The sequence below is a fragment of the Vipera ursinii genome (genome assembly GCF_947247035.1).
Source record: "Vipera ursinii genome assembly, chromosome: 5".
Lineage (NCBI taxonomy): Eukaryota > Metazoa > Chordata > Lepidosauria > Squamata > Viperidae > Vipera > Vipera ursinii.
Genome location: NC_139518.1, coordinates 51,173,207 through 51,196,317, shown reverse-complemented (window position 1 = coordinate 51,196,317; position 23,111 = coordinate 51,173,207). Strand labels below are relative to the sequence as shown.

Here is a 23,111-nt window from a genome sequence, read left to right as displayed (position 1 = left end):
GTCCACTGAAGCTGCTACGTGCCCATCTCTCCACAATCTTCCTTAACAAAGGAGATTGGAAGAAAAGTTGTTGAGTATGGTGGGATCAGAGGTTGGCGAACTAATGTCTCCATAAGTGACAAAGGGATAACCTCAAGGATGAAGTTACTACCTCTCTAACCACTTACATGTCACTCTCTGGGCAGCCTTGCCCAATCAGGAAAAGCTTGGGTCTAAAAAGAATCATAAGAATCTTGTTCCAGGTTCAAACATTCCCAGCTAACAGAGCAAAACTGTGCCCCAAGCATCTCCACAAGGTTTACATCTAATTGGGAACAAATTCAAGAATTTCCCCCCCCAAAAGATGCTATGGCACTATATTACCAAAATATCATTTACATTTAATTAAACTTATTAAGCAAAGTATGATCAATGCTAGCAGAACAGAGTCATTAACTTTTGATAAAGTTATCTTTTTTTCCTAAGTACAAGGACCTGGCAGACAGTCTGATTATTTAATTGCCAGGTTATGTCTAATCTGTAATCAGTAATTTATTCTGTTCTATTGTTAAATAGAAATCATCCTATTTAATGATTAATCATTAAATACTACCTACACTTAAACAATGAAATATGTACTATCATGCTGTGATCATATTACTCCTATGTCTTTTTTAGAAAAATGTGATGAATGAATGAATGAATGACTACAATTATTACTATTCATGGTTCTGGTGACACTGAACAAATAGTACAGTTATGTCCAGGGTCCCCAAAGTTTTGGCTGCTGTTTCATCCCCATGGTCACGTAATCAAAATTTGGTTGCTGGGAGCCTGCCTTCAATTTCCTCCACCTGTACCTCTCCTGCCTCATCTCTGCCCTTTTGGCCCTCCTGAGCTCTACTGACTTTGCCAGCCATGTGATCCTTCATTCCACCAGCTCCAGCTGACCTTTGCCATTTTCTTCCTCCTACCACTGACAATAACTAATCATTTCACTGTAATTAGGATTGGTCAAGAAACAAATATACTAATTATTTGTACTGCTTAAAACTATAATTTTTTCAGGAAACAATGGGTTTTCTTATTTTTGAGTAATTTCTGAAATCTGACTTTCATTTTTGAGAGTCACTCTCATTTCTTGTTCCACATTTATTTTTGTCTGATATTTGTTTTTATAGACTTTAGAAATAAGTAAAAGCCAATAGAAAGAATATATGTGGTGCAGAGTTAAACTGTGGAGTTCTTGGTTATTTGCTTGGGGATGTTTTATTACTCAACTAGGTAACATCATTAGTGTGAGTGAATGTGAAGTTTTTATATACAATAGCTTCTCCTGACAGTGCTGGTAGGGGTATGGTTTTCTCTTTAGTAGTTCCTTGATTAGGGTGTTGTTTTCTGCTTATTTACTTATGTGTAAATTTCTCCTTGCCCTGTTTCTTCTTAGGTTATCTCTTTTGAGTGATGTGTAAATATGGTATATTTCTATGTGTCTATAGATAGCTGATTTGTCCGAATGCCAAGCTTCCAGGAATTCTCTTGGCATTTTTGCATTTGGCTTGGTTTAGGATGCTCAGTTTCTTAGTTGAGACTATGGTTCTGTTTATCTATGTGTTGTGAGATTAAATAATTTTCATCATGTCTTCTGACTGCTGGTTGGTGTAGATGGACGTTCTTCAAGTCTTCTGCCTGTTTGTCCTACATAATGGCTGTTGCAGAGCTTATACTGTATGTTGTAGATTACTCATGAGTCATTTACATTTAAATATGTGTGAATCAATATTTGAATTACTACAGCTGAATATATTCATCCTGCTTTGAGTTTTAAATTTTCCCTTCCACAGCTGCAAAGGAAATGGCAAGAGAACAACACAGGCAAGCATAGATTGGCAATTAATTCCATTTATAATGGACCAAATGATTGCACATAGAAGAATCAGCTTAATTCCTTTAGGGGCAGTTGCAACTGAAAACTGATCTTGTGTTTTCAGAGGCACAAGCTGCTTGTAACATGTTAGGAATGTGCACTGATCACATGCAGATGAAGAAATCAAATCCAGATCTGTCTTTGCAATTTTTGTGCTACACATCTTAATTAAGAGATCAAGTTTATCCTCTGTTCACCATTCCCCTTGATAAAAGTGAATAACTCCCAGGTCAATCAGACTATGAATCTAGAGAGGAGAAAGGTGTTTTACTGACAAATGGAAAATATGACATTCTAAAATAAGGTATTAATGTAACACAAAATCCTAGTCAAAACAAATAAATGACTAAGATAGGTTTCATGAAAGAACTTTGAGAATTACAGCATTCATAAATATCATAAAACTAAACCAAGTAAATTTTAATTGTGATGAACAAGCTTGCAGAAGTGCTTTTCATAGTTTCTAGTCCACATCATAAGTTAAAACAAAGATATTAAGTGGAATCAGAGTTTTGGTAAGCAGTACACTGTTTTTTTAGCAATATAATATTTTGCTAGGAATTTTTTAAATGTAATATGGCTGCTAATACAAAATTGACATGCCAAATGCTTTTCACAGACCTTTCGCTACTACAGAAAGGCGGTGCAGTGGCTCAGCAGTTAAGACCCTGGACTTGTTGGCTGGAAAGCCAGTAGCCCAGGTTCAAGACCCAAGGGCCACATGACGGGATGAACTCCCATTCTTGCCTCAGCTACTGCCAATCTAGCAGTTCAAAAGCATGCAAATGTGAGTAAATAGGTAAAACTTTGGTTCTGTGATGTCATACTGCCCATGATTGTGGAAATGTCTTTGGACAGCACTTGCTCAATGGCCTTGAAACAAAGATGAGCAACACCCGCCCCCCCCGAGTCAGCAACAACTAGCGGAGTAAAATCTGCAGGGACTCCTTTATTTTTTTTACCTCCCTGTTACAGAACCACTGTTGATTTTCTTACCTTCCAGAACTTTATGAATAGAATGGTCTATAGCAGAGGTCCCCAACCTTTTGGGCACCAGGGACCGGTTCCATGGAGAGAGGTTTTCCCGCAGACCGGATGGTGCGTGGTTTTGTGTGCTGCCTGCATCCCAAGGATGGGGCTTTGCTTATTTGTGCGGACCAGTTGCTGGCATGCCACGGCCTGGTACTGGTCCACGGATCAGGGGTTGGGGACCTCTGGTCTATAGTATTGAATTAGATACTGGAAAAGATTTTCCTAACGGCATATGAGCCAGGCATATCTAGTGCATTACAAAAAGAACAACATCAATACATTTAAGAAACCTCAATATTTCTTTTGAGTAGATCTCTTATATTTTTAAAATTGTAGCAATTTTTCTAAAGTGGAACACTTGGTAAGATTGACATAATTTATGTTTAGAGTCAATTTTAAATAGATAAATAGATAAATAGATCCTAAATAGATAAATAGATCCTAAATCTAATCAAATTATATTACAATTTATTGATGCAAATATAGCTTGCACAGTATAAAAGTAGTTCACAACATAAAATACTTTTTTAATCTTATATATTTCTATCTGTATCAATTTTCTCCTCTGGACTATTGGTGACATATTTAAGTACTGATGTGAAATTTTAACAGAACCAGCAGCTATAAACAATTGTTCACAGAAAAGTGTATGGCAGAAGTAGAATACATTGCAGCAGTTGCTACTTATAAAAGATGAGTGGACTTTCAGTCCTTGGTTCAAAGGCAAAACTGAGAAATAACCAACACAACTTACTGCATTTACAACTTCTAAAATATTTGTTATTTTTGAGAAGTTTATAGATGTAGAATCTAAACTATTACGTAATTTGCAAACATACATACTAAAGACATATGTACAAAACACAAATATGATGTGACTTGACTTGTGTTCCTTTGTAAGAGAATGTATACTAAGAAATTTAAGCTGAACATTTGTTTGCAATAGGACAGCCCCTTAGAGATTACGTAATTTGGTGCAGGTGAAGAAAAGCTTTCCTCTGGCTTAAGGTTGGCAGCCTGGAGTAGCTAAGGCAAGCATCACAGGAAAGCCAGCATGTTATGCAAATACTGCTATTATTAATACAATTCAAGGGATATACAGTTATCTCTCACCAGCTTTCTGTAGTTATATGTCAGAAGAGTCTATAATTTTTTGAGAGTCTAAATGATTTTCCACAGCATGTTTTCTATCTTGGCAGTCCCATATTCCCTAAAGAGGATGTTGTCAGTAACTCCCATTCAAATCTGCAATGTCTACAACTGCAATAAGAAGAAAAACTTTTACTTCTAGATATTAACTTGAGATGGTCATATATTAGGGAAAATAAATTGGCTATATATTTTTGTTATATATAATTTGGCGGCCCCACTGGAAGGGAAAGGGGGAACCAGGCTGCATGAATGGCAGGCCAGTGCACATGCGCAGCTCCACTTATGTGAGCTAGCACATATGCATGTGCGTGCCAGCCTGCTGCTTGTACAAGTGGAGCTGCGTGCACATGCCTGCTGGCCTGTCTCTCGTGCAGTTTGGTTCCAAATAGGCCATGGCCTGGCAGTGGGCCGTGACCGTGGCCATGGCCTGGTAGAGAGCTATGGTCCAGAGTTGGGGACCCCTGATATAGACAATTTCAAAGAAAAGGTAAATTATTTCATTCAGCTGATTTCACTATTTTGTTTTCTAATACTGGTAAAGCAATTTTTCAATCATCCCACCACTATAATGTAATGAGATAGGAAGAGCTTTGTCTGCACAGCCGGTTGCTGGCATGCCACGGACCGGTACCAGTCCACGGACCGGGGACCCCTAGTTTATTCCACAGATATATCATGGTTGTTCCTGTATATACTTCCCAGTTGAAGCCTACCTTTTAAGCATTTGGATTTTCAAAACAGCCAGAATATGTACCTAGAAAAATATTTGCCTCATAAAGTATGAAGGAATCCTAGGACACCATATAATTCCCAATTTGATATATTTAAATTACAATTACTGAACATTTGCTAGAATTTTCTTTCAACCATTGCTTGTATATATTAGCTGCTTCTAAAAGTATGGACTTATAAAGCAACAGAATATAATATCGTTCACTTCTATCATCTGTGGATCTACTTCACTGACATGTATTCCCCAAAGTTGGGGAGCTGTGTCCATGACCTCTTGCAATGGTCTGTTTTTCTTTTTTTAAATCTTGATTCTGATAGCATAACTGAACTGAGTGAAAACAAAAACAAAACAAAAAACCCCTATAGCTGAATGTCTATGGAGATTTTCAGTCATCCAAGTCATGGTTGGACTTCGTTTTTGCTTGAAGACATTTTGGTTCTCATCCAAGAAGCTTCTTAGGTACTGAAGAAGTGAAGAAATCTTTTGGATGAGAAACAAAATGTATTCAAGCAAAAACAAAGGAAGTCCAGTTGCTCTTTGAAAAAAGTACCTTTGGGACCCTACAGCTAAGTAAAAGAAAACGCTGGCTCTCCCAATACTACTTGATTAAACTTTAATTCACTTTATTATTTATTTATTTATTAGGTTGGTGTGCTGCCCATCTCATCTTATTATGAGACTGTCTTTAAAGGCTACTCAGAAATTGCAGTTGGCACAAAATGCAGTACTTCAGATGTTGAGATTTGTTTTACCTATGGAACACCTATATTTTGTGTCCTGCATTGGTTGCCAATAAATTTCCTTAGATAATTCAAAGTACTTATTTAAACACTTTGGTATCTTAAGAAGTGTCTCTTCATGGTAGAACTGTCCTGACTTTTGTTGCCCTGGATAAGGATGTTTTCTGGATTCCATATACAGCATGTGAATGGGGAAGAAGGTCTATGTTTCCCCCCCCCCATAATAGCCATTGCAAGTTTCTTCTGCAAGGCTGCCAAGACAGAGTGTTTTCATGGTGCCTCTGGCTGTTATTGTTGCTGGGTTAGATGGGGTTGGCACCAATAATGTCTTACTGATTTTGATTTAGGGTTTTTAATTGGGATTGTTTTTACTTGTGATTTTGTATTTTGTGAGTATTACATTGCAAACTGCTGTGAGTCATTTAGATTTGGCACTGTATAAACATACCAAATAAACATAATTGTGCTATAAAAATCATATTCAAGCCCAACCTCCTGTTTTATATATAAATGGGACAGATAAATGAACAAACATGCTCTGCTGCACTAATATGATTCTGAATTAAACAAAAAATGAACAGATGAGTACACTTTTTGATAAGCATTTCCTACGGAATGCTAACTGAAATAAATATTCAAATTTTGAGGTTAATTTTAATGTGAAAACTACGACTTAAATATGTAAAAAGGTTTTTAAAAAATAAAAATTCTATTCATGTGAGACAAACTGCATTCCTCGAGACATTCTGTTGATTCAATAATCCCATACAAACTAACTTAATGAACCAGGAGTGGACTAAAGAGAACTTGGACTCATAGCAGATTGCTTAATAAAATGGTAAACCAGTATGAACATAAAATAATTTCCATCCAAATATTTGATGTAGCTTCAGTTAGGAAACACAACAACATGGTGAAAGTATTAAACTTATTTTATTCCTTTATTTAACAACATTTCAATCCCAACCCAATCTTAACAGATCTGGGTGGGGGAAAAATTCTCACATGAACCATAAGCAACAGTAATAATTGCAACTCATTTCCCTTAATTTCTAATAATGACACCCCCAAATCAGTTCAACCCAAAGGCATGGTGAAACAGGACTAGTTTAACCTGCTTTCAAAATACATGCAAGTTATGAATGAAAGTTTCACAAAGTGGGGGGGGGTTACACAATGGAGATCTTAAAAGTGAAAGATAGTTCTGTAGGGATTTATTATGGATAGGTTGATATGAGCAGCTATATCATATAGAATCAATTGTGATAATTTGGAATTTTTAAAATATGACTAAAGCCCAATCTTAGCTTAATACTGCAACATCATGAAAACCAAAACACAACACTCAAATATTATATTTATATATGGAGAATAAGCAACCTGTGGCTCATACACTTGTAATTCATAAGCTACATGCAGTTTTTTTTTAACTTCTTGAACCTTTCATCCATCTGCCAACATCATACCACTGAATCACAAGAATGTTTTTTTGTGTGTCTCAACATGGTAGTAAAATAGGAGTCTTAGGCTTTGGTAAGTTTAACAGCCTCTTTTACTAATCCCCACCATCTAAAAATTCATAAAAAGAATGCCAAACTTTCCAGTCTACCATCTCATATAATATCGTTACTGCAAACATCCATCCATTCTTAGTGGAAGTCTATATATACCCATCTACAGCTTGGGATAGGGCTTTTTCAGTTATAATGCCACAAATGTGAAACTCATTTCCCAGAAGAATACTGCCATTTACACTGGCCTCTAGAAAGGCTTAAAAACACATTTTCAAGTAATCTATATCTAGAGAAGTATTTTTACTTTTATTAATGGATTTATTGCCTTCAGGATGCTTGATTTTGTTACAAACTCAAGACATTTCTAGTTCTGTCTTTTTAATGGGTAATTTAAAAATAATAAACATTTAAATAAATTTGCTGTAGCCCCTAGTAGCCAAATTAAAATAAGTATTTAAAAAAACTAAAAGGTAGGCTGCAATTACTAAAGACTACCCTTTATTTAACCAGTGAAAATATCAGGTTGCCATTAACATTAGAGAACTCTTAGTACAAATAAATCCTAAAATACTAATCAGCAAAGAGTTTCTGCTCAGTGAATCATACTTATCTGTAACTGTGAGGCAAATTAAATGATTTTTCCCATATGTGAGTGATCTGATTTCCATAAATTTTATTTTTAAGTTAAATTGATGACATACCTTTCTTATCATTTCAACATGTTTTTCCTTAATGATTTAATGTTTAATAGTGTTCTGTATCTGTTTTCATGTTGTTTATAGGATTTAAGTTGTTTTCTGACTTTTTCTTTATGCAAGCCACCCAGACTTTTGACAATGAAATAAGCTATAAATTTTCGCAAATAAAATAAACAATGTAGAAAGTATATTATAATAAAAAGCTAAAAGGTACCAGAAATGATAATTTCTGGCTGGGAGGAAACTTAGGAACTGTGAGAAACAGCCAGAAGTACGGTAAGTTAATCTATTGAACTATAGCTACAAAAACGACAAAAATTTCTATTGACATATTCTGAGTAAAACAAACTAATGCTAAGAAAAGTGTTAATAATTTATTTTATTTTATTCTTTTTAAAATGCTTTTGCGCTAACCTAAAACATCTTAATGTTATCAAAAAGGTGTAATGAGATTGCTAAATTGATAACACATGTTGACAACAGCTTACACAGTTTAATGGGGTAAAGAATAAGACTTTATCTGTTTACTACTTGTTTGCAACAGTTACCTATTTCTATAATAATTCATCACGTTTTTATGAAACTCTTCCCTAATGATGCTAGATTTAATGAACACTATGTTCTTTTTACAGGCATACTGTACAGGTAGTTCTCAACTTATGACCACAATAGAGCCCAAAATTTATGTTGCTAAGTGAGACATTTGTTAAGTGAGCTTTGCTCCATTTTATGACTTTTCTTACCACATTTGTTAAGTGAATCACTGCAGTTCAAAAATTAGCAACATGGTTGTTAAGTGAATCTGGCTTCACTTACTGACTTTGCTGGCCGAAAGGTTGCAAAAGTGGATTACATTACCCTGAGACATTGCAACCATCATAAATATGAACCAGTTGTCAAGCATGCGAATGTAAATCACTTGACCATGGGGATGCTGCAATTGTCATTAAGAGTGAAAAATGGTCTTGACACTTTTTTCAGTGCTGTTGTAACTTCAGTCACTAAATGAACTGTTATAAGACATTTATAATATGTAACTGCATATTCACTGAGTATAAGCTGTAACAAATTTTAAGATTCTGTTGACTATTTTAAAGTCAAAAGAAATACTGTGAACAAACAAAACGTATGTCTCAAGTTTCTCCCCCTCAAATTACACAAAATTAAGTTTCCTTATTTTGAACAGCTATGAATATTAGCAGAGAACAAATAATTTATTTTCCCCAAGCCAGCTTTTGCATTGCAAATATGATTGTCCTTTGAAGAGGCTCAGAAAACCTACATCTCAAAACCTGAAATGTAGTTGTCATCAGGAATTACTTGTAATATTTCTTTAAAACACAGCATTTCTGAAAATAAACAAGCAAAGAAAACACAATCTGAGTTTCTTATTTTGAAGAAAAATGAGAAAGAATTCAATTGAAAACACGTTTCAAAAACGTTTCACCCTTCCACATTTAAATTATACTAGTACTCACTTCTACATATTTTTTAGGTAAAACTATGGTTTTTTTACCCAAGAATATAATCTAAAAGTTTACATTAACCTTATCCATCTCCTTTTTGTACTGTATTAAATTGCTTTAGCTCATGGCCCAGGAATCTGACAAAAAGTGATATAAAAATTTATTTACTATCAGAAAATTGCCTGTATATGAGGAAGAAGGCAGTTTGTAAGATAAGTACATTATCATAATGCACTTATGTATTATTATACTATACAAACAAATAATTGTAAAAATAACAGCTATTTTGACAGGTTTTAAATGTCTAAGATTTATCTTCAAAAGATTATCTTATAAAACACATATAGGAAATCCTCTCTATTTAGATATAATAAACATCAAGGCATATAATAGCATTAAGATCAGAAATAAAGAAAACTTATTTAACAGGTGTCCCCCAACAATGAACATTTGATTAAAATATTTTTATTATTCTAATGCTCTTCTTGAGGAGATTATTTTCAAAATACATGTGAATGAGAAGACAAAACCTCTTAAGATGGCATCTGCAATCAAACAAGGAAATCTTGTGGCACTGAAGACCACACACAATAATTCAGTATATGCTATAGCAAAATAAGTGTAGCTGAACAAAAGGCCCAATTCACAGCTTAGCTACAGCTAAGACTGGATAAAGTTCAGGGCTGAATATGTGTGTCTCAAAGATTCTTCAGAAAAAAAATTCTCATGATAGTAAGTATTTGTGTTTTAAGAACCAGCTACCGTCTTGGCCTCAAAAGGTATTATGCAATTCTGATGGATAACACAAATGCCTTCAGGTTAGAGACCAAAACTGTTTATCAGTTGATATTCAGTTCACCAAACCTTTCCTTTAAACAAGTGTTCCATGTTTTATATCCAAGGCTTAAAATGAAACATTAAGTAAGCAGAAAGAATAGCATAGTAAAAGAAAACTGCAATACTAATATCTTTGTAAATAATACAGCAATTAAAAATCATTTTAAAAAATTTCCCATCCCCAAATTATTTTTTTAATAATTCATACTATTTTCCAATTACGCACTTTATTGCTATTGGTACCACTACATTTTCATGCAAGCAAAAGACTAATGGTCCTATTTAAGCTTTAAGCTTTAGAAAAGGAGTTTTCAAAAGGTTACAATTAATGTTGCAAATAATACATTTCATACAATGCAAATAGAAAGGGCCATGTTGACCCCCTGAATGACTTTCCTGGAAACCTGGGATTCCAGGGTACATTGTCTGAACACTGGAGCTTTACAGGATTTAGCTACATTGAAAGTTTGTTTCAATGGAAGAAGTAATGGAAATGCAATATAAAGTTTCAATTGTGGTACTAAGTTGTAAAATCCACATGAATAAGCAGTGCAAACCAAAACAACTAGAATAACCATAAGCCTAGAAACATTATACTTGGGGTCTGTGCAGCAAAACATGCAAGTTTTCTTGACTGTCCCATTCAAAGAAGAATACAAGTGATTTTGGTATGGAATATTATTAAACTTCCCAAGAGAATCATGGATGGCAAAGTATTCAGAATGATCAAAGAGAACATTGTCCAATGTGAGATAGAAACAATGTTGGTGAATAATTGGATAAAGTGAAATGTCTACTTTTACTATAAAGAATTATTTTATTCCTATTGATGCTTTATTTTTTGAAGTGCTTCTCAACAAAGCCCAGCACCATTAAGAATTGGAATAAAAAAGCTGCAGTAACTTAAAATTGAACCTAGGCATTTTTCCCCAAGAAAAACATCCACTTCAACAAGGACTAACTGTATGGAGAAACCTTCCATAATGCTTAATTTCAGTTAATACTTTAATCTGCAGAATTTCATTTCAACCTTTAGCGAAGCAAAATCATATTCCAAACAGAAATGAGCATCTGACACATATGGAAGGATGTCTTACGTTGCTCTTAAGAATTTGGACTGTGTCATGTTTAAGACTCTTACATTGCTATAAATACAACACTATGCTCCAAAGAACACAAGGCTTAGACCTTTAGCCCTGAATAATTTTATTTCAGCAGGCACAGTACAGCTACAAAACTGCATTATGGCTATTAAAAGAATACCAATGTTCAGTGTAGATTCTGTTTATTTTTTTAATAAGCAGTTCATATTTACTGAATAACTTTAGCTTTGGAATAACCGTCGATTCATTTTCCTTCAGTATATAATAATAGTAAGGTTTGTAATAATAATAGTAAGGTTTGTTTTTACCGTACTTTATCTGTCCAAGTAAAGTGATTCAACAAAGAGGATGGATATGAATTCATTTGTTGGAACATAAATTTCATAAATCCCCGAAACATAGAATTAAGATGTTAAGAAGATATGGACACTTTTTAAAAACTGTTTTTAAAGAACCAGAAAGACCTCCAAACTTGGTGTATCTTACATGCATACAGATGATTTCATGAAGCATCATAATTTGTCCAGGACATTATATTTACTTCTGAAAGTCCCTGCCCATAACCTCTCTGTAGATATTGAGTTGAAAGCCATTTTTAAATCAATGTAGGTAACGTAAGTAGTTCCATGTAGTCGATTAGAACACTTTTCTGCATAATGCATTGATCAAAAGTTAATTTGAAAACACCCTACCATGAATTAGCAAATCAACAAGCTTCCCAAGTTATAGGACAACACTGCTATTTTTTTCTTTCTTTTCTGTTTTTCTTCGACTTTTTTCTTTGCTTACATGTTTTGTTGTTACTGTCTTGATTTCTTTTTTCTTTCTTATTTTTCTTAATTGGTTAGTTTTTAGTTTAAAATTTTAATAAAAATTATACATATAAAACATTATACAAAAAAAAAGAAAAACAATGCCCTTAATATCACATTAAAATATGCTTCTTTAATAAAATCAGATCTGAACTCTAGCCTATATTTCTCTGTAATAATTTTATTTGTAATAATTGTAATAATTTCCCCATCAACATAAAGGTTTATGTGCTATCCAATAACTATTTTTGTAATATACCATTTGTACATTAAAAAAATTACATTATCTGTGAATACTTGAAAAAAAGCATTAAGATAAATAAATAGGAGAGGATTTTTAAAGAAAATAATGTACATAATTATTTCTTCTTCATATTGCTTACATTTTAAACCCAATTTTAAATTTGCATAGATCTATATCAATGGTGGTCTCAATGCTATTTGCTTGGCCCAGAGTTACTGAGAGTTTGACAGCAAACAACAACAACAACAGCAACAATAATAATAATAATAATAATAAGTTGGAAGGGACCTTGGAGGTCATCTAGTCCAACCCCCTGCTCAGGCAGGAAACTCGATACCATTTCAGGCAAATGGCTGTCCAGTCTCTTCTTAAAAACTTCCAATGTTGGAGCATTCACCACTTCTGGAGGCAGGTTGTTCCACTGGTTAATTGTTCTAACTGTCAGGAAGTTTCTCCTTAGTTCTAGGTTGCTTCTCTCCTTGACTAGTTTCCATCCATTGCTTCTTGTCCTGCTTTCAGGTGCTTTGGAGAATAGCTTGACTCCCTCTTCTTTGTGGCAGCCCCTGAGATATTGGATCACTGCTATCATGTCACCCCTCACCCTTCTCTTCGTTAAACTACACATACCCAATTCCAGCAACTGTTCCCTATGTTTTAGCCTCCAGTCCCCCAATCATCTTTGTTGCTCTTCTCTGTACCCTTTCTAGAGTCTCGACATCTTTTTTACATCGTGGTGACCAAAACTGGATGCAGTATTCCAGGTGTGGCCTTACCAAAGCATTGTAAAGTGGTATTAGTACTTCACTTGATCTTGATTCTATCCCTCTGTTAATGCAGCCTAGCACTGTGTTGGCTTTTTTGGCAGCTGCAGCACACTGCTGGCTCATATTGAAGTGATTGTCTACTAGGACTCCGAGATCCTTCTCACAGTTACTACTATTGAGCAAGGTACCACCTATGCTATACCTGTGCATTTGATTTTTCCTGCCTAAATGTAGAATCTTACTTTTTTCACCACTGAATTTCATTTTTTTAGATAGTGCCCAGTGTTCGAGTCTGTCCAGATCCTCCTGTATTTTAAGCCTATCTTCTGGAGTATTGGCTATTCCTGCCAGCTTGGTGTTGTCTGCAAATTTGATGAGTTCCCCATCTATCCCCTCATCCAAATCGTTAATGAAGATGTTGAAGAGCACTGGCCCCAGAACATTTCGATAAATTATTATTAATGGTTACATACTGTAAAATTTGTCCTATCCAAGCTTTCATTATTAATGTTTTCAGACATTCATAATGTTTAATAAATAGCAAAAGCTCTTTATGTCACATTCAAGACTAACAGTTTGGCTTCATAGCTTTTAATGTCTACCAACTAGTACTGCTTTACTTTGGAAGTAGCTTCATTGATATTTATTATTATAAATACTAGCAAGACTAGTAAGCATAACAATTCTACAATACAATAATAAAACTAAAGAAGAATTGGAGCTGAGAAAATGCCTTGTTGAAGGTCACTGAGTGGATTTATCATAAAGCTTTTAAACTGGGATGTTCTCAATTCACAGTTCAATCTTATTTTAATTTCTTTCTCATATACCCATTTTGTTGAATTCTGTGTCCACTGCATAATTTTAGAGTGAAGCAGGAACAGCTAAGACAATAAAACAGCTATCCAGATCTGATTATGATCCAGGTGTATGGGCTTTTGGCATTGTGAATATGAACATACAGTAATCCTTCCACTCTCTTTAAAATATCTGAAAGAAAATTGAAAATATGCTTTCAATGCCCCTGTATCATTCCAGACTGGCAGAGCTTGGCACAATTCATAAATGGTGAGTTAGAAATAATATTCAAGATACTATCAATATATGCAGGTCTATACCCTATTTCTTTCATACCATCTTGTATTTTGGAAGCTTAATAAGATAGAAAATAGAAAAAGGAAGATCTTGTTATCTATGTTACACTTCAGTGGGACAATATGGAGTTCCAACTTCCCTAGTGTGTCTATGCATTACTGTTATAAGATGCCTCAATAGGATCTATATAGCATTTTGACAGAATTAAAACTCTTAAAAACTTTAAAAGCATTCTTTAGGAATGCACAGAAAGAGAAATTGAATGTATCCATTAACTATCTAAGGACAGATCAAACCAGATCAAACCTCTAGTAAAAGTCATGATTGATTCAGTAGCACTCACATCTTACTGTCTGGATTACACCTTCTCTTTCATATGTTATTGCTAATAATAGACAACCTCTTACAAAGTAGACCCTTTGATGTTAAGAGGGAGACCAACACCCTCTTAAAACATAAAAAAATCTTTATTTTATAGATTAGTCTCTCTAGGGATAGAGAGCAAGAATATTAAAGTAAGCAAGTAAACAGTAAGGTAAGAGTATCTTAGTCACGATTACTCTTAAGCTGAAGGGTTGATGGACAAAGTTTTTGTAGTCTTATGAAAAAGAGAATATATATTTACAGGTTAAATAAAGTACACAATCTCTTTAGATTCATTAAGAATTCCATTGTTACTGTGTCCTTCTTTATATATGTATTTATAAACTTGAATGTATACAGATTTACAAGCACATGTAGGATCAAAAGGACTAAAAGATGTGAGTCAAAGCACAATACTTAAACAGTTCATTTAATGACAGTTTGAAGTTAGAATGGCACTTTAAAAAATGATTTATGAACATTTTTCACATTTACAACTGTTACAGGATCTCCATGGTCACATGATTAAAATTCAGATGCTTGGCAACTGATTCATATTTATGACAGTTGCAATGTCCTGGGGTCACGTGATCATCTTTTGCACCTTTTGACAAGCAAAGTCAATAGGGAAGCCTGATTCACTTAACAATCATGTTACTAACTTAACAACTGCAATGATTCTCTTAACAAATGTGGCAAGAAAGGTAGTGAAATGGGGCAAAATTCACTTAACAACTGTCTCACTTAGAAACAGAAATTTTGGGCTCAATTGTGATCATAAGTCGAGGGCTATCTGTATAAAGTGAGAAAATAGAAAATAATTACCAAAAGCACACATTTAGGCTTGTGGACTGAATCCAGTAACATCACCAAAAGAATTACACTCAGAATTAGGATACTTCATCTTCAACTCTCTGAGTATTTTTGATAGCCCAGAGTACAAAAATCAATAAAAGTCCCCCTCCCACAACTCAAAGCATAGGAAAACAATATTTCTCTGGAAACATTCTACTCACAAAATAATACATCTACCTGAATCTATATTTTATTTTTAATCCAAGTGGATTCTATACAAATAATTTGATTTCAGCAAAACTTTTGATAAGGTTTCACATGACATTCTCATTAACAAGCTATTAAAGTTTAGTTTGGCTAGCACTATGGTAAGGTGGGTTACAATTGGCTGGCCAACCATACTTGGGGATCAGGAGTAATGAAGTTAGAGAATAATTAGTGGTGATATGCATGGATCAGTTTTGAGCTCACTATTTTAAACTGTTTTAATAATGAGCTGGCTGATGAATTGATGATCTGATTTTCAAAACCTCAGGTGACACAAAAAGTAAAAATGTATTTATTTATTTATAGGATCTCTACCACTGCCTATCTCATATGAGACAGCTCACAACAACCATTAAAAAGCCCCTCAAAAATAAGAGTAGTTATTGATCAATTATCCTTGTAGCTCATTCCCAATTCTAACCCAGTGCTGGGGTGGGGGGGGGAGATAGCCCTCCAGAAGACCAAAGGGATATGGAATCCCTTGTATTTGAGGTGGGAGCTGTTCCAAAGATATTACATTTAGAGATAAATAACACAGGGTACACATACAAAATACGGAAATCATTCCTTTGAAGCATTGAAGAAAATTTGCATACAGTTGCAAGAAAAAGTATGTGAACCCTTTGGGATTATGTGGTTTTTTGCATGAATTGGCCATAAAATGCGCTCTAAACGTCATGTAAGTCACAACAATAGAAAAACACAGTCTCCTTAAAATAATAGTACACAAACATTAGCTGTTGTCATGTTTTAATTGAAGATAAGATGGAAACATTCACAGTGCAGGATGGAAAAAGTATGTGAACCTTTGGCTTTAATAACTGGTTGACTCTCCTTTGGCAGCAATAACCTCAACCAAACGTTTCCTGTAGTTGCAGATCAGACCTGCACAACGATCTGGAGTAATTTTGGACCACTCCTCTGCACAAAACTGTTTCAGTGTAGCAATATTCTTGGGATGTCTGGTGTGAATCGCTCTCTTAAGGTCATGCCACAGCATTTCAATCGGGTTGAGGTCGGGGACTCTGACTGGGCCACTCCAGAACGTGTATTCTGTTCTGTTGAAGCCATTGTTTTGTTGAATTACTTGTATGCTTTGGGTCATTGTCCTGTTGCATCACCCATCCTCTGCGGAGCTCCAGTGGCGGACAGATGGTCGTACGTTTTCCTGCAAAATGTCCTGATAAACTCTGGAATACATTTTCCCATCAATGACAACAATCCGTCCAGGCCCTGAGGCAGCAAAGCAGCCCCAAACCATGATGCTCCCTCCGCCATGTTTTACTTTGGGGATGAGGTTTTGATGTTGCTGTGCTGTGCCATTTTTTCTCCACACATAGTGTTGTGTGTTTTTCCCAGACAACTCAATTTTGGTTTCATTTGTCCACAATATATTTTGCCAGTAATGCTGTGGAACATCCAGGTGCTCTTTTGCAAACTTCAAACATGGACAGATGAAACCAAAATTGAGTTGTCTGGGAAAAACACACAACACTATGTGTGGAGAAAAAATGGCACAGCACAGCAACATCAAAACCTCATCCCCAAAGTAAAACATGGCGGAGGGAGCATCATGGTTTGGGGCTGCTTTGCTGCCTCAGGGCCTGGACGGATTGTTGTCATTGATGGGAAAATATATTCCAGAGTTTATCAGGACATTTTGCAGGAAAACATACGACCATCTGTCCGCCACTGGAGCTCCGCAGAGGATGGGTGATGCAACAGGACAATGACCCAAAGCATACAAGTAATTCAACAAAACAATGGCTTCAACAGAACAGAATACACGTTCTGGAGTGGCCCAGTCAGAGTCCTGACCTCAACCCGATTGAAATGCTGTGGCATGACCTTAAGAGAGCGATTCACACCAGACATCCCAAGAATATTGCTACACTGAAACAGTTTTGTGCAGAGGAGTGGTCCAAAATTACTCCAGATCGTTGTGCAGGTCTGATCTGCAACTACAGGAAACGTTTGCTTGAGGTTATTGCTGCCAAAGGAGAGTCAACCAGTTATTAAATCCAAAGGTTCACATACTTTTTCCATCCTGCACTGTGAATGTTTCCATCTTATCTTCAATTAAAACATGACAACAGCTAATGTTTGTGTACTATTATTTTAAGGAGACTGTGTTTTTCTATTGTTGTGACTTACATGACGTTTAGAGCGCATTTTATGGCCAATTCATGGAAAAAACCACATAATCCCAAAGGGTTCACATACTTTTTCTTGCAACTGTACGTAACCAAAACATGCATCAGCAGTGTTAGGCAATTATCAGAATAGTAAATGCAGTTGAGGAGTGCATCAGAAGACAGACTATCAAAGATGTAGGAAGTTATTCTTCTTCTCTACTTAGCACAGTTGAGTTAAAATTGTGTACAATTTTGGGATGCCATTTCCAGAAGATTATTGAGTGGATAGAGTAAGTTCAAAAGAGAAAATGAGGTAATACAGGAATTTGAGGACAGACTGATGGACCTTAGTATGTTCCCTCTGAAGAAACTTATGGGAGACTTTATGTTCAAATACATAAGAGAAGCTACAGGAAGATGATCATGAACTATTTTTTGTGGCTCCAGAAATTAGGATCAGATAGAAAAGCTATAAGCTGTACAGCACTACAACAGTCTACCTATGAAACTTGTGGGTTCTTCATCTCTGGAAGTTTCTAAGAAGCTGGATAAACATACATCCTGCAGGGGGTTGGATTAGAAGATCCTTGTGATCCCTTCCAACACTATGATTCTATTATTCTGTGATAAAGGCTACAAAATACAAATGCAGCTTGGATGATGCATCTGCTTCTCAGGGTTTGAGTCAATGTCTTTGTTTTGGTATTAGACTCAGAACTACGGTGATTACAGATTAAAAAAATAACTAGAACACAACTGTATAGAAATAAAGCAATGGGTATTGTGCATCAGAAAAACTGAAGGACTGTGAGTCACCAGAGGGATAAAATATTAAACATCCTCATTTTCAACTTTGTCACACAATGTTAAAAGTAATTATAGGCACAAACTACCCTTTAGCCTTCCTTAAGTCAGTGCTTTCCAGATATGTTAGACTATAAATAGTATCTTATTTAAATACAATGGTCATTGGTTGAGAATAATGAGAATAGCCATCTAATTAATGGTATGAGGTTTGGAAAGGCTAGACTAGTCACTTGTTCTTATCAATTCAAAAAAAGGGAGCAGAATTGATTTATGCAATCTTGAGTATTATGCCTTTTGGGAACAAAGGAAAAGGCAGTTTTAATACAATAGTAACTTTTGATAATAATGGAGGAGCTGAATGAAACTTTATAAACTAATGACTCAAAAAGTGATACGAAAAAAAGTTTTAGTGATTATTTTCAATTTGATAAATTTGAAGCAATTTTCGTAAGTATTTAGAAAAATTACAGTAAGCCTAAACATGATTAATGTGTAGAGTACATTATCTTGCAAAACACCAACAATGAAAGTAGGGGCTACAGAATCATTTTGAATTTTGAATCAGGTTTTAGACATGATAGGTACATTTTGCTAAGAAAAGATTACCCTTCCAATGTTCTAAGGAAAATGTGTCACTTTGTGTAAATAAAGCAACAAGGTGATGTAAAATAAAACCAGGATACCCTAGCCTTAGAAATGTGATCTAGATAGCAAGAAAAAAAATGCCAAGAAAGAACATCTTAAAAGCTAAAAAAAATGTACCAGTTTTAGAGCTGAGAAATAGAATATGACCTTACTAGGCTCCAAGAGATAAAAAAAACAAGTTCAAGGACAGTACCTTCAGAATTCAGGATTACTTTTTTTTTACTAAGTAGTGCTCAGAATATAGTATCACAAAAAATTTATTAACACGAAAGCTAGTTTCCACATTCTTGATTGAGATAAAACTAACAACTGATAATGTACTACCCATTTAATCCATCCTGGAGACAGGAAATTTTAGTGTACAACTGTTTTTTAACCTTATCCTCTTAAATTTGCTGTTCAAACAGTTACTAGATTTTACACGTTATTAATTGTTGCATAGAAATAACAGCTCCCTTTAACCTAACAAATGAAAACACTATGTAACTTTCTAATAAATGGTTCTAATAAACTAGGTTCATTACTGCTCTGCAATATTATTTCTGTGTAATTTTAATTCCTTTTATTATCAAGACTTTACTGTGCTGCCTTTTCTGAACTGGGATGGGTGCCGAGCAAAACTAAGCCCAAACCCCAGCATACAGTAACACCAAACATGCACCAAACCCCAGCATGCCCAAACAATTTTGAAATACAGAATTCTGAAATCAGTTGAACTAAAAATGATTATCCTACAGTCACTGTATGAGCTTGTGTACTGAGGATGAACTTGAATCTGGTCTTTCTAGCTTGGATTAACTCATGTAAGCACTATGCACATTTAGATTTCTTCTAAAGGAACAACTTAATGCATAGAGGCAATAGTTTTGAGCAACCTCAAAGTTTAAGAACCTTATAAGTGTATAACTATTACATATATCACTATAACAGTATTCTAATCAATGAAAAGGTATACTTATTTCCTCTCAGCTATGACAGCTTAAGTCATTTACATTTATTTTCCAAAAGAGTGAAAGGGACTTCATCCCCTTCCCAATGGAAGAGAAAAGCACCCACCACATAAAATATTCTGCTAAACAGCAGAGCAGTAACTGTTGCTTTCAGTGTTGCTATGCTATGCTATGTTTCATCTGCTTTCTCTGATAAGTAGGAGTGTTTGTTACAGGATAAGAAAGGCTCAACTGATAATGGTCAGGATAGAGATGACACCTCTTCCTCAATTCAAGGCAAGGCAAAGAGTCTCTAATCCAGTTTTAAGACTGCTTAAAAAAGAATATCCAAATGCTCATACCTAGTCACAGCAATACCGCCTATGTACATTGGTTTCTATTGTTTTAGTACATTCAGTTATAATAACTTACAAAAATTTGTGGAAACTTGTATTATCTGGACACTTTCCATCCACATAGCTCTGACAAGTCTCCTTGATATTGTTTGCTAATTCTCCAACTAATACCTTAGTTTTATTTCATTTTGTTTCTCAAAATCACCCTGAAGATTTTGACCAAAAAGTCAAAAATGTTTTCAGTAGTGTTATCTCAAACATGGCACTTCCTAATGTTCTAAACAGGCTATGCTATTTGACATAATTTTTAGATCAGCTATATAAGGCATTCCCTATAACATCCATACCCGGGTGAACTATTTCTTTTATGCCTCTATATTTACAAAATCAACGGGCAAAAATGTCAGAGGTGCAAAAGTTTTGCATTAGAATCTACACTGCAAGTGATGTTACCTATTTTGGTAATACAATGTCTGTAAGAAAACCACCAAGCTCAGAGAGCACCAGGGACCCCACAATTCACAATGCTGCATCACAGTTGTGAACTCTGCTTCACGAATCCCCCAGAAGAGCAGGATCAATATAAGTCAGAGATGCTGCATATATCATTCTAAGAAAACACTTCTTATATTTGGCAACATTAACAAAAAAACTGCTTATACACGTCTAGAAGAGACAATAATATATTTTATACAAACTGTGCAGCTAAAGACAGGACAGTGATACATTTTCCAGAAAATCTACAGCTAAATTTCTTAATAATAATTTGCCAAATTACAACAATAAATTGATTTTGGGGCCTTGTGTTGAACAGAATATACAATGACAAATATTTTAATCATATTTTCAACGTGCCCTGATTCACCAAAGGAACCAATTGAGAATCAAGTTATGCTTTCATAATATTAGAAGGTGATTCTCAGTGTAGTTGTATGACACGTGGCATAACAAATTAAATTACTCAGTGGTGATAATAAATATCAAAATGACAATATTTCATATTTATATTTGTACAAAATTATGCAATATGCTAATACTATTTTGGCTTGCACAGACTGATCCAAAGTACTTTTTTTTCCAATTTGCTGAAATGTCAATATAGACAGTTCTTGCATAATGCAAGGCTTGACCTACAGAAACTGGACTTTTAACCCAAAGAATGAAAAAATGTTGCTCACCATTTGTATATACACCAATTTAAGAATTTTTCCTTGATATCGGAAACTTTCATGTCCGTGCACAAGTTCAAAAACCAAACACAATGCTAAGAGATATTCCAAAAGCAGTCAAAGGTAGTAGTAACAATTAAAACATCTCTGTGTGTTGCAAAAAGTCTCAGCCTGCAGCAAATATTTAAATTAATTTTTCAACTATAAACTCATATGTTATGCATTCAATAATTAGTAATACTAATTATAAAAATAAATCTTCTCCCAGGGCTAGCCATACCTGTTCTTAGCACAGATTTTCCAGCTGGATCATGTTGCAAATATCTTTAAAAGAGTTATGACTCCCACACAAAAGCACTTAATTGGCCAAATAGCTTATGATGAATTATGTCTACTTCATAGATCAGATGGAAAAGTACAAATTATTGGCTCAATAATTTACTGAAAAATATGAAAAAATATTCTCCTCCTTTTTTCTTTTTCTCAATCCTCAATCCCAATCTTAATTGCTGCTATAAAAATAGTTTTATATTATGTTTTGGATATCTGCAATTATTTGTTTCTATTTCGATCACTTTATTTTTCAAAGTTTTTTCTTCAAAAACTACATTCTAAGTGAGCAGAATCAAATTGTACCTGGATGAAGAGTACCCCAATTGTTGCTGATCTAGAATTCTAATACTGAAAAGACAAGTACAAATTGATGCAAATACATATCAGTACTCGGTTGCTCTCTCTTCATTTTTACCAAAGGGACATTAGGGGAAATGTAATTGAAAATTGAAAATGACACAAGAGGTCATTTATGCTTTTTAAATTTCAAGGATATATTCCTAAATACATTTAAATGAACATTTTAATATTTTAAGAAAAATACCATGAAGAAAATAATTGGAGAAAACAACAAATGGGAAAGAATTTGGTTTCTGGCTAACTTATTATTGAATTATACTCTCTTGAAAAGGATTTCTGAAATAAGAACTGAAATTGGGTGAGTTTCTGGACTGAAGACCAAATAAAGATAGCTTTATCCATCCTTAACTATAAAAATCTGGCTTAGTCTTCAAAGGAAGAGAATATTACTGTTGCCTCTAGCTGACCCCTAAAATTATCAAATCAAATGCCACAGAGTGAATCTTTGACTTTTCCCAAAGTAGAAGCCATCAGCAGAAGATAACATGCCTTGATATGTACTGATTACGGTACAAAAATTGCTAGTTTAAAACTGAAAACTGTATCAACGTAAAACTTCCACAACAAAATAGTCGATACAGGGGTTTTGGGAAGGGGGGAGAACCTTTGATGGTCCCAAATCTCCCAACCTTTCCATATGGGTTTTTAAAACACAATTAAAACTTTGGATGCATTAAGATAAGCTATAAGAAAGCAATTTGACACTGCATGATTATGAAACATACAAAGCATCATTTCAAATTTTCTTTTATTTATATGTTAAGATTTATATGAGTAAAGATTGAAATAGCATGAGATAGTTTTAGCCTTTGATTTTTGAAATAAACTTTATAACATGACAAACTCCCCCTCCCTT

The 23,111-nt window shown here is 34.6% G+C and overlaps 1 protein-coding gene across 7 annotated transcripts in view; it reads right to left on the bottom strand.

The window, feature by feature from the left end:
- Positions 1-23,111, bottom strand: part of ADD3 (adducin 3) — a 96,938-nt gene that overhangs the window by 48,690 nt on the left and 25,137 nt on the right. Inside the window, exon 2 of one of the 7 annotated variants that reach the window (XM_083364738.1) lies at positions 2,903-3,185. The exons of 5 other annotated variants lie outside the window; for them this stretch is intronic. The gene's annotated coding sequence lies outside the window, so the exon portion shown is untranslated. Of the gene's footprint in view, positions 1-2,902; positions 3,186-4,051; positions 4,103-23,111 lie in introns of those variants that run through there. One more of the 7 variants, XM_083364741.1, reaches the window with a different exon arrangement.